Source organism: Molossus molossus, unplaced genomic scaffold (genome assembly GCF_014108415.1).
Source record: "Molossus molossus isolate mMolMol1 unplaced genomic scaffold, mMolMol1.p scaffold_m16_p_14, whole genome shotgun sequence".
NCBI lineage: Eukaryota > Metazoa > Chordata > Mammalia > Chiroptera > Molossidae > Molossus > Molossus molossus.
The window spans coordinates 34,467,674-34,479,252 of record NW_023425349.1 but is presented as its reverse complement, the minus strand read 5'-3'; the positions used below and the strand labels follow the sequence as shown (position 1 = coordinate 34,479,252).

The following is an 11,579-nucleotide window of genomic DNA, read 5'->3' as shown; positions in this document are numbered from 1 at the left end:
GTGATGAACTCCTTTAACTTTTTCTTGTCTGGGAAAGTCTTTATATGGCCATCGATTCTAAATGACAGCTTTGCAGGATAGAGTAATCTTGGTTGTAGGTTCTTGATTTTCATCACTCTGAATATTTCTTGCCACTCCCTTCTGGCCTGCAAAGTTTCTTTTGAGAAATCAGCTGACAACCTTATGGGAACTCGCTTGTAGGTAACTATCTGCCTTTCTCTTGCTGCTTTTAAGATTCTCTCTTTGTCTTGAACCTTTTGCATTTTGATGATGATGTATCTTGGTGTGGGCCTCTTGGGGTTCATCTTGTTTGGGACTCTCTGTGCTTCCTGGATTTGTATGTCTCTTTCCTTCACCAAGTTAGGAAAGGTTTCTGTCATCATTGTTTCAAACGGGTTCTCGATTTCTTGTTCTCGCTCTTCTCCTTCTGGCACCCCCAAGATGTTGGCACGCTTGAAGTTGTCCCAGAGGCTCCTTACACTATCCTCATTTTTTTGGATTCCTTTTTCTTTTTGCTGTTCTGATTGGACATTTTTTGCTTCCTTATATTCCAAATTGATGGTTTGCTCCTTGGATTTATGTACTCTATTATTGAAGCTGTGTAAATTATTCTTTATTTCAGTTAATGCCTCCTTCAATTCTAACTGTGCATTCATGATTTCTGACTGGTCCTTTTTTATGCTCTTAAGGCCCTCACTAAGTTCACTGAGGTTCTCACTAAGTTCATTGAGCATCCTTATAAGCAGTATTTTGAACTCAGCATCTGTTCTGTTGCTTATCTCCATTTTGCTTAGTTCTTTTCTTGGGGTTTTGTTCTGTTCTTTCATTTGGGACCTGTTTCTTTGTCTCCTCATTTTGGCTGCCTCCCTGTGTTTGTTTCAGTGTATTACTTAACGAGAGGTATGGGGCTCGCTGAGACCAGATGCTGCTTGTTTGAAAGAATTTAGGAAAACCTGAAGCAGGATCCAAGACAGGCCAATCCTATGGTTAAGCAAGTGGCAACAGCTTGGGTGGGCCTGAAAGTTGGGTGGGGTGGGGCGGGGCCTCAGGGAGTCACCAGGGCGGGGCTATCAGTGTGATCCAGGTTGCCGGAGTCCCAGATATGTTTTCTGTCTGCCGCCCCCCGGGAAGGGCTCACCAAAGGAACAAAGGCCTCTTAGGGCACGTTTGTCCTGGTGAAAGCCCCCTCTCCAGCCCTCGCTCCAGTGCCAAACAGCTCAGTTTTTCCCTGTATGTCTCTGGTGCCCCTTGAGCTGCCTCCCCTCCCAGTTTAGAGGGAGAGAGTCCGATATGTTTGCGCGTGGGCCCTTTAAGGAGCTGCCTGGGGCTCCAGCCGCTTCAGCTTCCCTGAGCCTCAGTTCCTGCTGGTTTTTCCAGCCAGAAGTTATGGGGACTTCTCTTCTTGGCACTGGAACCCTGAGCAGGGCACCTGGTGTGGGACGGGGATGCCTCAGTCCTCAGGAAGGACCTTCCCAGCCGAGGTGTCCTCCTGATTTTTTTCCGCCACCCGTGGGTGTGGGATCAGCCCATCGCGTCGCCGCCACCACCTCCGCCGCCCCTCGCGCCTCCTACCAGTCTGGATGTGGCTGCTGCTTTAATACCGTAGTTGTAGGACTTCCATTCAGCTTGATTTCAGGCAGTTTTGAATGATGGTTGTTCTGTAGTTTAGTTGTAACTTTCATGTGGTTGTGGGAGGACACGATACCACGTTTACCTACGCCGCCATCTTGACCGGAAGTCCTAGAGATGACTTTTTTTTTTTTTTAATCCTCACCCGAGGATATTTTTCCATTTTTTGTACAGATAGAGTGGGAAGGAGAGAGAGGAAGGGAGAGAGAGAGAGAAACATCGATGTGAAGGGACACATCGAGTGGCTGCCACCCGCACGACCAACCAGGGCTGGGGACAAACTGCAACCGAAGTACCTGCCCTTAGCGGGAACCGAACCTGGGTCTCTCCAGACCGCAAGCCGACACTCTAACCGCTGAGCCAAACTGGCCAGGGCGCGATGACTTTTTTTAAACACATTTTTTCTTTATTGATTTTAGAGAGAAGAAGGAAGAGGGAGGGAGAGAGAGAATCATTGATGAGAGAGAACATCAATTGGCTGCCTCCCACATGCCCCTCACTGGAGATTGGGCCCACAACCTGGGCATATGCCCTGACTGGGAATCAAACTAGTGACCTCTTGGTGCATGGGTCGACTCTCAACCACTGAGCCACACCAGCTGGGCTAGAGCTGACTTTTTAAAAAATATGTTTTTGCTGATTTTTTAGAGAGAGAGGAAGGGAGAGAGAGATAGAAACATAGATATAAGAGAGAAACCTAGATCAGCTGCCTCCTGCACGATCGAGCCCACAACTCAGGCATGTGCCCTGACCAGGAATCAAACTGGGGAGCTTTTATTTTATTTTATTTTTTTATCCTCACACAGGACACTTTTTTTTTTTTTTATATTTTGTTCAGATAGAGTAGGAGGGAGAGCGAGAGAGAGAAACATCGACGTGAAAGGGACACAATGAGTGGTTGCCACCCACACGACCCAACCAGGGCCTGGGACAAACTGCAACCAAGGTGTGTGCCCTTAGCGGGAACTGAACCCGGGTCTCTCTGGACTGCAGGCCGACGCTCTAACTGCTGAGCCAAACCGGCCAGGGCGGGCGAGCTTTCTTTCTTTCTTTCTCTCTCTCTCTTTCTTTCTTTCTTTCTTTCTTTCTTTCTTTCTTTCTTTCTTTCTTTCTTTCTTTCTTTTCTTTCTTTTCTTTCTTTTCTTTCTTTTCTTTCTTTTCTTTCTTTCTTTCTTTTCTTTCTTTTCTTTCTTTTCTTTCTTTTCTTTCTTTTCTTTCTTTTCTTTCTTTTCTTTTCTTTCTTTCTTTCTTTCTTTCCATGAGGCATTACCCAATGCACTGAGCTACACTGGCCAGGCTAGAAATGACTTTTAGGGAACTAACTGAAATGTGTTGATTGAAAGGAAAGATTGTTCATAGTTGGATAAGTGAAAAATATGGTGAAAGGATTAAAAAGATGCCAAATTATATGCCGAGCATATTGGTTTAGAAGGAGTAGAGTGATGCTAAAGCTGTCCTAGCTAATCTGCAGAAGGAAATTCTGTGTGCAGGAGTCTCTGTGTTGTACGGTTTTCTTCAAAGAGTGAAGATATACAGGGCAGATTCACTCCTTTTGGAGACTTTTCTTTTTTTTAAAATTTCAGATATTTAATGTCCTTGTCACCTATCACTCTCCTTTTTTTTTACCTCACCCGAGGACATTTTTCCATTTTTAGTTCAGACAGAGTGGGAGGGAGAGAGAGGAAGAGAGAGAGGGAGAAACATCGATGTGAAGGGACACATTGAGTGGCTGCCACCCGCACGACCAACCAGGGCCGGGGACAAACTGCAACCGAGGTACATGCCCTTAGTGGGAACCGAACCCGGGTCTCTCTGTACCGCAGGTCGACGCTCCAACCGCTGAGCCAAACCGGCCAGGGCTCTCCTTTTTTTTTTAATCCTCACCTGAGGACACTCTTCCATCTTTTGTTCAAATAGAGTGGGAGGACGTGAAAGGGACACATCGAGTGGCCTCCACCCGCACGACTCATCCAGGGCCGGGGACAAACTGCAACCGAGGTATGCGCCCCTAGCGGGAACCGAACCCAGGTGTCTCTGGACCGCAGGCCGACGCTCCAACCGCTGAGCCAAACCGGCCAGGGCTCTCCTTTTTTTTTTAATCCTCACCTGAGGACACTCTTCCATCTTTTGTTCAAATAGAGTGGGAGGACGTGAAAGGGACACATCGAGTGGCCTCCACCCGCACGACTCATCCAGGGCCGGGGACAAACTGCAACCGAGGTATGCGCCCCTAGCGGGAACCGAACCCAGGTGTCTCTGGACCGCAGGCCAACGCTCCAACTGCTGAGCCAAACCGGCCAGGGCTCCTTTTTAATGTTATAGGATTGAAAGTTTTGTGCCACTTAAAAATTTTGTGACTATAACTGAATGGTCTTCTGTGAGCACTGGAAGCTTAAGAGCAAGATTTATGTCACTGATTACTTTCACTTATTTATCTAGAACCACATGCCCTGCAGGAAAATAGGATTTCTTGGCCATCTGGCCTCTAGCCTACAGATTCTTCCACCTCCTCAGTTTCCTCTATTTTTTTTTCCTCATTTCTAAAATCCTAGAAGGCAGAGGTCCAGAGTTCATATTTTTTTTTGCCACCATTTGCCACTTTTATCTGAGTTTCCTATTTTGGCTTTTGCCTTAAAGCATCCTAATCGTTCTGGCATTTCCTAGATAGCTGATTCTTGGTTACCTCAAACCTAGGACTTTCCCCCGCTACTTTAAGGAACTACATGCATAAGGATCTTTCTTTCTTTCTTTCAAGGTTTCTTTTGAAATTTATTTTTAGAGAGAGAGAAGAAGGTAGAGGGAGAGAGAAACATCAATGTGAGAGTGAAACATTGATCAGCTGCCTTCAGCATGCCCCCTACCTGGGATTAAACCTGCAATTTGGGCATGTGCCCTGACCCAGAATCAAACCAGCAACCTTTCAGTGCATGGAATAACACTCAACTAACTGAGCCACACCAGCCAGGGCCATAGGTTCATTTTTATATCAAAATTACAGTGGCCCTGGCCTGTTTGGCTCAGCGGTTAGAGCATCAGCCTGCGGTCCAGATAGACCTGGGTTCGGTTCCCACTAAGGGCACGTACCTCGGTTGCAGTTTGTCCCCGGCCATGGTCGGGTCGTGCAGGAGGCAGCCACTCAGTGTGTCCCTTTCACGATGATGTTTCTGTCTCTCTCTCTTCCTCTCTCTCCCTCCCATGCTATCTGAACAAAAAATGGAAAAATGTCCTCGGGTGAGGATTAAAAACAAAAAAGTTACAGTGGATACTATGAAAAACAATTTTTTCAATTTCTGCCCAGAGGCAACTACTATTACTATTTACAGTGGAGTTTTGTAGAAAGAATTTATGCATTCACAAACATACATATACTTACCTTCCTTACAGATGGTAATATGCTTTGCGTAGCGTTACATGCCTTGATTTTTTTTTCACTTAACAATATTTATGATATCCACTACATATAGGGAACTAGTTTCTATTAATGGACATTTTAAAATTGAGATGAGGGCCAAGCCAGTGTGGCTTAGTGGTTGAGTGTTGACCCATGGACCAAGAGGTTACCGGTTCAGTTCCCGGTCAGGGCAGATGCCCAGGTTTCAGGCTCGATTCCCAGTAGAGGGTGTGCAGGAGACAACCAATTAATGTTTCTCATTAATGTTTCTCTTTCTCCCTCTCTCTTCGTCTCTAAAAATCAATGCAAAAAAATTGAGATGAGCCCTAATTGGTGTGGCTCAGTTGGTTGGAGCATCATCTTGTGCACCGAAGGGTCATGGTTTTGATTTCTAGTCAAGGTTGCAGGTTTGATTCCTGGTCAGGGTGCATGTGGAAGGCAACCTTGATGTTTCTCTCCCTTCCTCTCTCTCTAAAATCAGTTTTAAAAAGTGTGTCCTCAGGTGAGGATTAAAAATTAATAAGTAAATTAAATTAAAAATTGAGATGAAATTCATTTATATAAAATCAACCATTTAAAAAAGTATAATTCCAGCCCTGGCCAGTTTGGCTCAGTGGTTAGAGCGTTGGCCTGCGGTCCAGAGAGACCGGGTTCGGTTCCCGCTAAGGGCACGTACTTCGGTTGCAGTTTGTCCCCGGCCCTGGTTGGTCGTGCGGGTGGCAGCCACTCGATGTGTTTCTTCACGTCGATGTTTCTCTCTCTCTCTCCCTTCCTCTCTCCCTCCTACTCTATCTGTACAAAAAAATGGAAAAATATCCTCGGGTGAGGATAAAAAATAAATAAAAAATAAAAAAGTATAATTCCATGACACTTAGTACATTTACAATACTAAATGTGGAAGCATTACCTCTGTGTAATTCCAAAACATTTTCATCACCCCTAAAGGAGACCCCATGCCCATTAAGCATTCACTTCCCATTCTCCCCCTCCTTCCAATCCCTGACAATTTACTAGTCTACTTTATTTCTCTGTGGATTTATCTATTCTGGATATTTCATATAAATGGAATCATATAATATGTGACCTTTTCTGACTGGCTTCTTCAATTAGCATAATGTTTTTGAGGTTCATCCAAGTTGTAGAATGTATTATTTCCTTATATGGCTGAATGTTCCGTTGTATGGGTATACCACTTTTTGTTTTTTTATTCGTAGTTGATGGACATTTGGGATTTTTCTAACTTTTGCTATTGTGAGTAGTGTTGCTGTGACCATTTGCATTTGTTTTTATACCTGTTTTTTTATTATTTAGGGCATATACCTAGGATTGAAATAGCTGTTAATGGATGTTTTTAGTTGTTTCCAATATTTGCTGTTACAGTGCTGAAGTTTATATCACTTTTAGCCATGTATATATATTGGATGAGTAGCCAGTAGTGGGATTACTGGATCAAAGCATCGTGCATTTAACAATGCATTTAACATTTGGGAAGATACCACAAAATTGCCCTCAGTAGAGGCTGTACTATTTTCACTCCACTAGTAAAGTGTGAGAGGGATTTCTCTTCCCTTGGATGTTAGGTATAGCCAGCTTTCCTACAATTCATATTGTAGAGAGCACAGTGAAAACAGACATAGGTGATGACAGTTCTGTGCCATAATTCACTCAGAATCTCCTTTCTGCTTGTTGCTTAGCCTGTCTTTCCCTTCTCCACCATCCTGTTCCTCTTATCTTCTGACTTTCTATTTTGGTTCTTGGTAACTGGGCCCTCCTCTTTGTTTGGTGCCCTGTTCAAACTTCCTTTTTGCTTTATCATCTTGTATTTCTGCTTATGTTTCAATTATGGAAATTCCTTTCAGTTCATTTTCTTTTCTTTCTATTTTTAAAAGTTTTTTTTTTCCCTTTATTGATTTTAGAGAGAGAGGAAGTGAGAGGGAGAGAGAGACCGAAACGTCGATGAGAGAGAACATTGATTGGCCACCTCCCAAATACCCCCCAGTGGGGATGAGGCCCACAACTGGGGCATGTGTCCTGACCAGGAATCCAACTGGCAACCTCCCAGTGCGTGGGTCGACACTCAACCACTGAGTCACAGCGGCCAGACCTTTCAGTTCATTTTCAATAGTAATACCTTGGAAATAGAGAGGGAAGTGTTGAGGTGTCAGAGGAAGAAGCACATGGTTAAGAATGTAATTTGTTCAGAAAAGCCTTTCCGGAAGAGATGAGTTCAGAGATGACTTTTAAAGATGCTAATTGGAATGTATTTATAGAGAAGAAAGATATTCATAGTAGGATAAATGAAAAGTATGAGGGGAGGTATCAAAAGGTAGCCCACTCGACTTCCTCAGTCCTAGCTAAGTAACCTCTTACTGGCTGGAACATCCTCCTTTCTGGGTAGTGGTAGTAAAGGATCAGTCACTCCACAGCTTCTGTTACCTCTATCCAGCACTAGGACTCTTAGAAACAGGAAAACATACTAGTATGGATGCTGTAGATAGTATAGGGAGTCTTATTTTAGTAGTAGGGCAGTCAGTGAGTCTAGGACATCTGTCAGTAAGAGTGAGTGATGAGTTTTACATTGCGTTGTGGTATCAGTGGAAACAGTAGATATTGATGCTAATTATATGTGCTGGCAAACCTTAACAAAAGTGAGAAACTGTAACAATATGGTTTGGCTGATAAAAATAAAAAGTGTTAATTGTAGCCTTCTGATTCACTTATTTATTTCTAGCCTGCCTTCTTCCAGAATGAACTTGAGGTGGCTAATTGCAGTTGTTACATCAACTTATTATCATTTCTATTTTAATTACTATGCCACACAATTATGCATGTTAAAAATGTCAGATTAATGTGTCAAAGTTTTATTTCATTACAACTCTTAAGTGCCTATCCTGGACACAGTGTTTTATGTATATATATAAAAACAGTATGTTATTCCCATAAAAGCAGGGCCTCTACTTACAGGTTTCATTGGTACAAAGTGGTAAGAAATGAATTGGTTGATAAAATATAACTGACAGAATTGTAGATATCAACAATTGATAGAACTGTTCATTACACAAGCAATTATTGAATACCTGTTCCTCATACTAAGAACCATGCTAGGAATTAGGGGTATAGAGATGAAAGTCCTTGACCTTAGTGAGCTCAAGTCCAGAGAGGACGAAACATGCAGCTGGTACCATTTGATAAGTGAATGAATGGTAGAGGACAATAGAGGAAGAAAACTTAATCCAAATTTGGGGTGGTTAGGAAAGGCCATCCCAGAGAAAATAATGTCTACATTGAAAAATATTTTTAAATCAACCAAAGTCTATAGGTTTATATGGGGTTTTTTTGTTTGTTTTTTTATTTTTTTTGTTTTTTGAGAGAGAAAGGAAGGGAGAGAGAGAAACATTGATGTGAAGGAGAAGAACATCAATTGACTGCCTCCCACAACCCATCATGTGCCCTGACCTGGAATTGAACTGGGACCTCTCAGTCCATGGGACAATGCTCAGTCCACTGAGCCACATTGGCTGGGCCAAAGTCTATAAGTTTAAAGTCTAATTTACATTATGGTTCACTCTTGTGTTGTACATTCTACGGGTTTTAACATACCTATTCGTCCTAATCATACAGAATAGTTCTACTGCCCTAAAATTCCCTTGTGCTCTACCTATTTGTCTCTCCCTCCTCACAAATCTGTGCCATAAATTGAGTTTTAAAGCATGAGTAGGAGTCAGTCAGCCAAGTAAAGAAGAAGAGTTTGTGGTGCTAGAACACTAAGATGAAAAAGCATGACTTAAGCATGTTGGAAATTCTGGATGGCTTGAGGACATGAAATTAAAGTGGGGAAGGCTCGGAATTAAGGCCAGAGTTACATAGTAAGCTATTTTTGTTTTATCTTGAAGACTGTGGAGCCTTTGAAGACTGTATGCAGGGGAGTGAGCAATCAGATGGTGGTAGTTGGAGTGATGTGAGGAGTTTGTTTGGCGCATTAAAAAATCTATTTAGCCCTGGCCAGTTTGGCTCAGCGGTTAGAGCGTCGGCCTGCGGTCCGGAGAGACCCGGGTTCGGTTCCCGCTAAGGGCACATACTTCGGTTGCAGTTTGTCCCCGGCCCTGGTTGGTCGTGCGGGTGGCAGCCACTCGATGTGTCCCTTCACGTCAATGTTTCTCTCTCTCTCTCCCTTCCTCTCTCTCCCTCCCACTCTATCTGTACAAAAAATGGAAAAATATCCTCGGGTGAGGATAAAAAAAAAAAAAAATCTATTTAATTGCCCTGGCTGGTTTGGCTCAGCAGTTGGAGCATCTGCCTGCGGACCAGAGAGTCCCGGGTTGTGTTCCCACTAGGGGCACGTACCAAAAATATATAAATAAATAAAGGAGGAAATTATTATTTAAAAAAATCTATTTAATTGTAGGATATAACAGATATATAGACAACCTTATAAAACAAGTGTTTAGTTTAATGAATTAATAAGATAGGCAAAGAATAGACCTTTGCTAGGTATCCCAGAAAGCCCTTTACATGCCCCTTGCCAATCACAATCTCCTCTTCTCCAAAAGTAACTGCTATTCTGAGCTTTATGATAATGAAGTTGCTTTTTCTCTTGCTTTTCTTTCTGTTTTATCACTCATGTGTACATTACTAAACATTAGAGTTTATTTTTGCCTGTTTTCCCTTTTTGATATATCTTATAATTCTCTTTTAATCCATGGGTTCTTTCTCTGTCTCTTAATTTTTTTCCTTACAGTTTTTTTTCTTTATTAATTTTTAGAGAGAGAAGAAGGGAGAGAGAGATAGAAACATCGATGAGAGAGAACATCGATTGGCCGCCTCCTGCATGCCCCCCCACTGGGGATTGGGCCCACAACCTGGGCATGTGTCCTGACTGGGAATCAAACCGGCGACCTCTTGATGCATGGGTTGATGCTCAACCAGTGAGCCACACTGGCTGGGCTCCTTGTAGTTTTTTATTGAAGTAATCAGGCCATTTGACTATTTGATTTTGTTTGTCTTACAGAGTTTCCCATATTCTGAATTTTGCTTAATACATTCCCATGGTATAGTTTAACACGCTCTTCTGTTTTCTATATTTTCTATAAATTGGTAGTTGGACCTAGAAGATTGATCAGAGTCAAATTTGATACATTTCATAGTTGGAATATAATATAATTTAAAACTTTTCCTATTGGTGGATATTTGTGTTCTCATTTTTTTTGCTACTAAACAGTGCTACAGTGAGAAACTTTGTACAAATAGTTTTTATAAATGTGTAAATGGATATCCTTTTCTTCATTATATATTCTTTTATGCATTTTTTATGTACCTCCATAACATTTAATATGTGTACTTATTTTGATTAATATTTGTTTTCTTTTGTGGACCACATATTTCATGAGTAGGAAAAGGCTTATCAGCCCTTGCTGAGTAGCTCAGTTGGTTAGAGCATCATCCCAATACTCCAAGGTTGCGGGTTTGATCCCTGGTCAGGTCACATATAAGAATCAACCAATGAAGGCATAAATAAGTAAAACAACAAATTCATGTTTCTCTCTCTCTCTCTCCCCTCCTTCCTTTCTCTCTATGATCAATCAGTAAATAAAAATGTAAGGAAAAAGAAAAGGCTTTTGTGTGAATCCCCAGTACCTTTACTCAATAAATATTCATTGAATTAATACAATTCTATGGAATTACTGGGGTAAGGAATATACACATTTTGTCTAGTTTTTAATTTTTTCTCTTTTTTCAGTTACAGTCGACATATTAATTAGTTTCAGGTGTACACCCCAGTGATTTGACATTATATAACTTACTAAGTGATCATCCAGATAAATCTCACACCTCTCTCACACCATACAATTAGAATATTATTGACTATATTCCGTATGCTGTACTTAACATCCCCATGACTATTCTGTAACAGCCAATTTGTGCTTCTTAATCCCTTCACCTTTTTCACCCATTCCCCCAGCCTCCTCCCATCTGGCAACCATCAAAATGTTCTCTGTATCTATGAGTCTATTTCTTGTCTGCTTGTTCATTTATTTTGTTTTTTGTTTTATTTTATTTACTTATTTATTTTTAAGTATGTTTTTATTGACTTTTAGAGAGAGAGGAAGGGGGAGAGAGGGAGAGAGAGAGATAGAAACATTGATGAGAGAGATACATTGATCGGCTGCTTCCTGAATGACCCTACTGGGGGTCAAGCCTGCAACCTGGGCGTGTGCCTGACCTGGAATTGAACCAGCAACTTCTTGGTGCATGGATTGATGCTCAACCATTGAGCCACACTGGCCAGGCTATTTTGTTTTTTAGATTCAATTGTTGATTGATATATATTTATTGTCATTTTCTTGTTTATATTTTTATCCCTTTTTTCTTCATCAAGAAGACCCTTTAACATTTTATTTAGTACTTATCTGTTGATGATGAACTCCTTTAACTTTTTATTGTCTGGGAAGCTCTTTATCTGTCCTTTTATTCTAAATGATAGCTTTGCTGGGTAGAGTAATCTTGGTTTTCATCATTTTGAATATTTCTCGCCAATCTTTTCTGGCCTGCAAAGTTTTTG

The 11,579-nt window shown here is 41.7% G+C and overlaps 1 protein-coding gene across 3 annotated transcripts in view; it reads left to right on the top strand.

The window, feature by feature from the left end:
* Window positions 1-11,579, top strand: part of UNC13B (unc-13 homolog B) — a 260,259-nt gene that overhangs the window by 93,991 nt on the left and 154,689 nt on the right. The gene's annotated exons all lie outside the window — the stretch shown is intronic.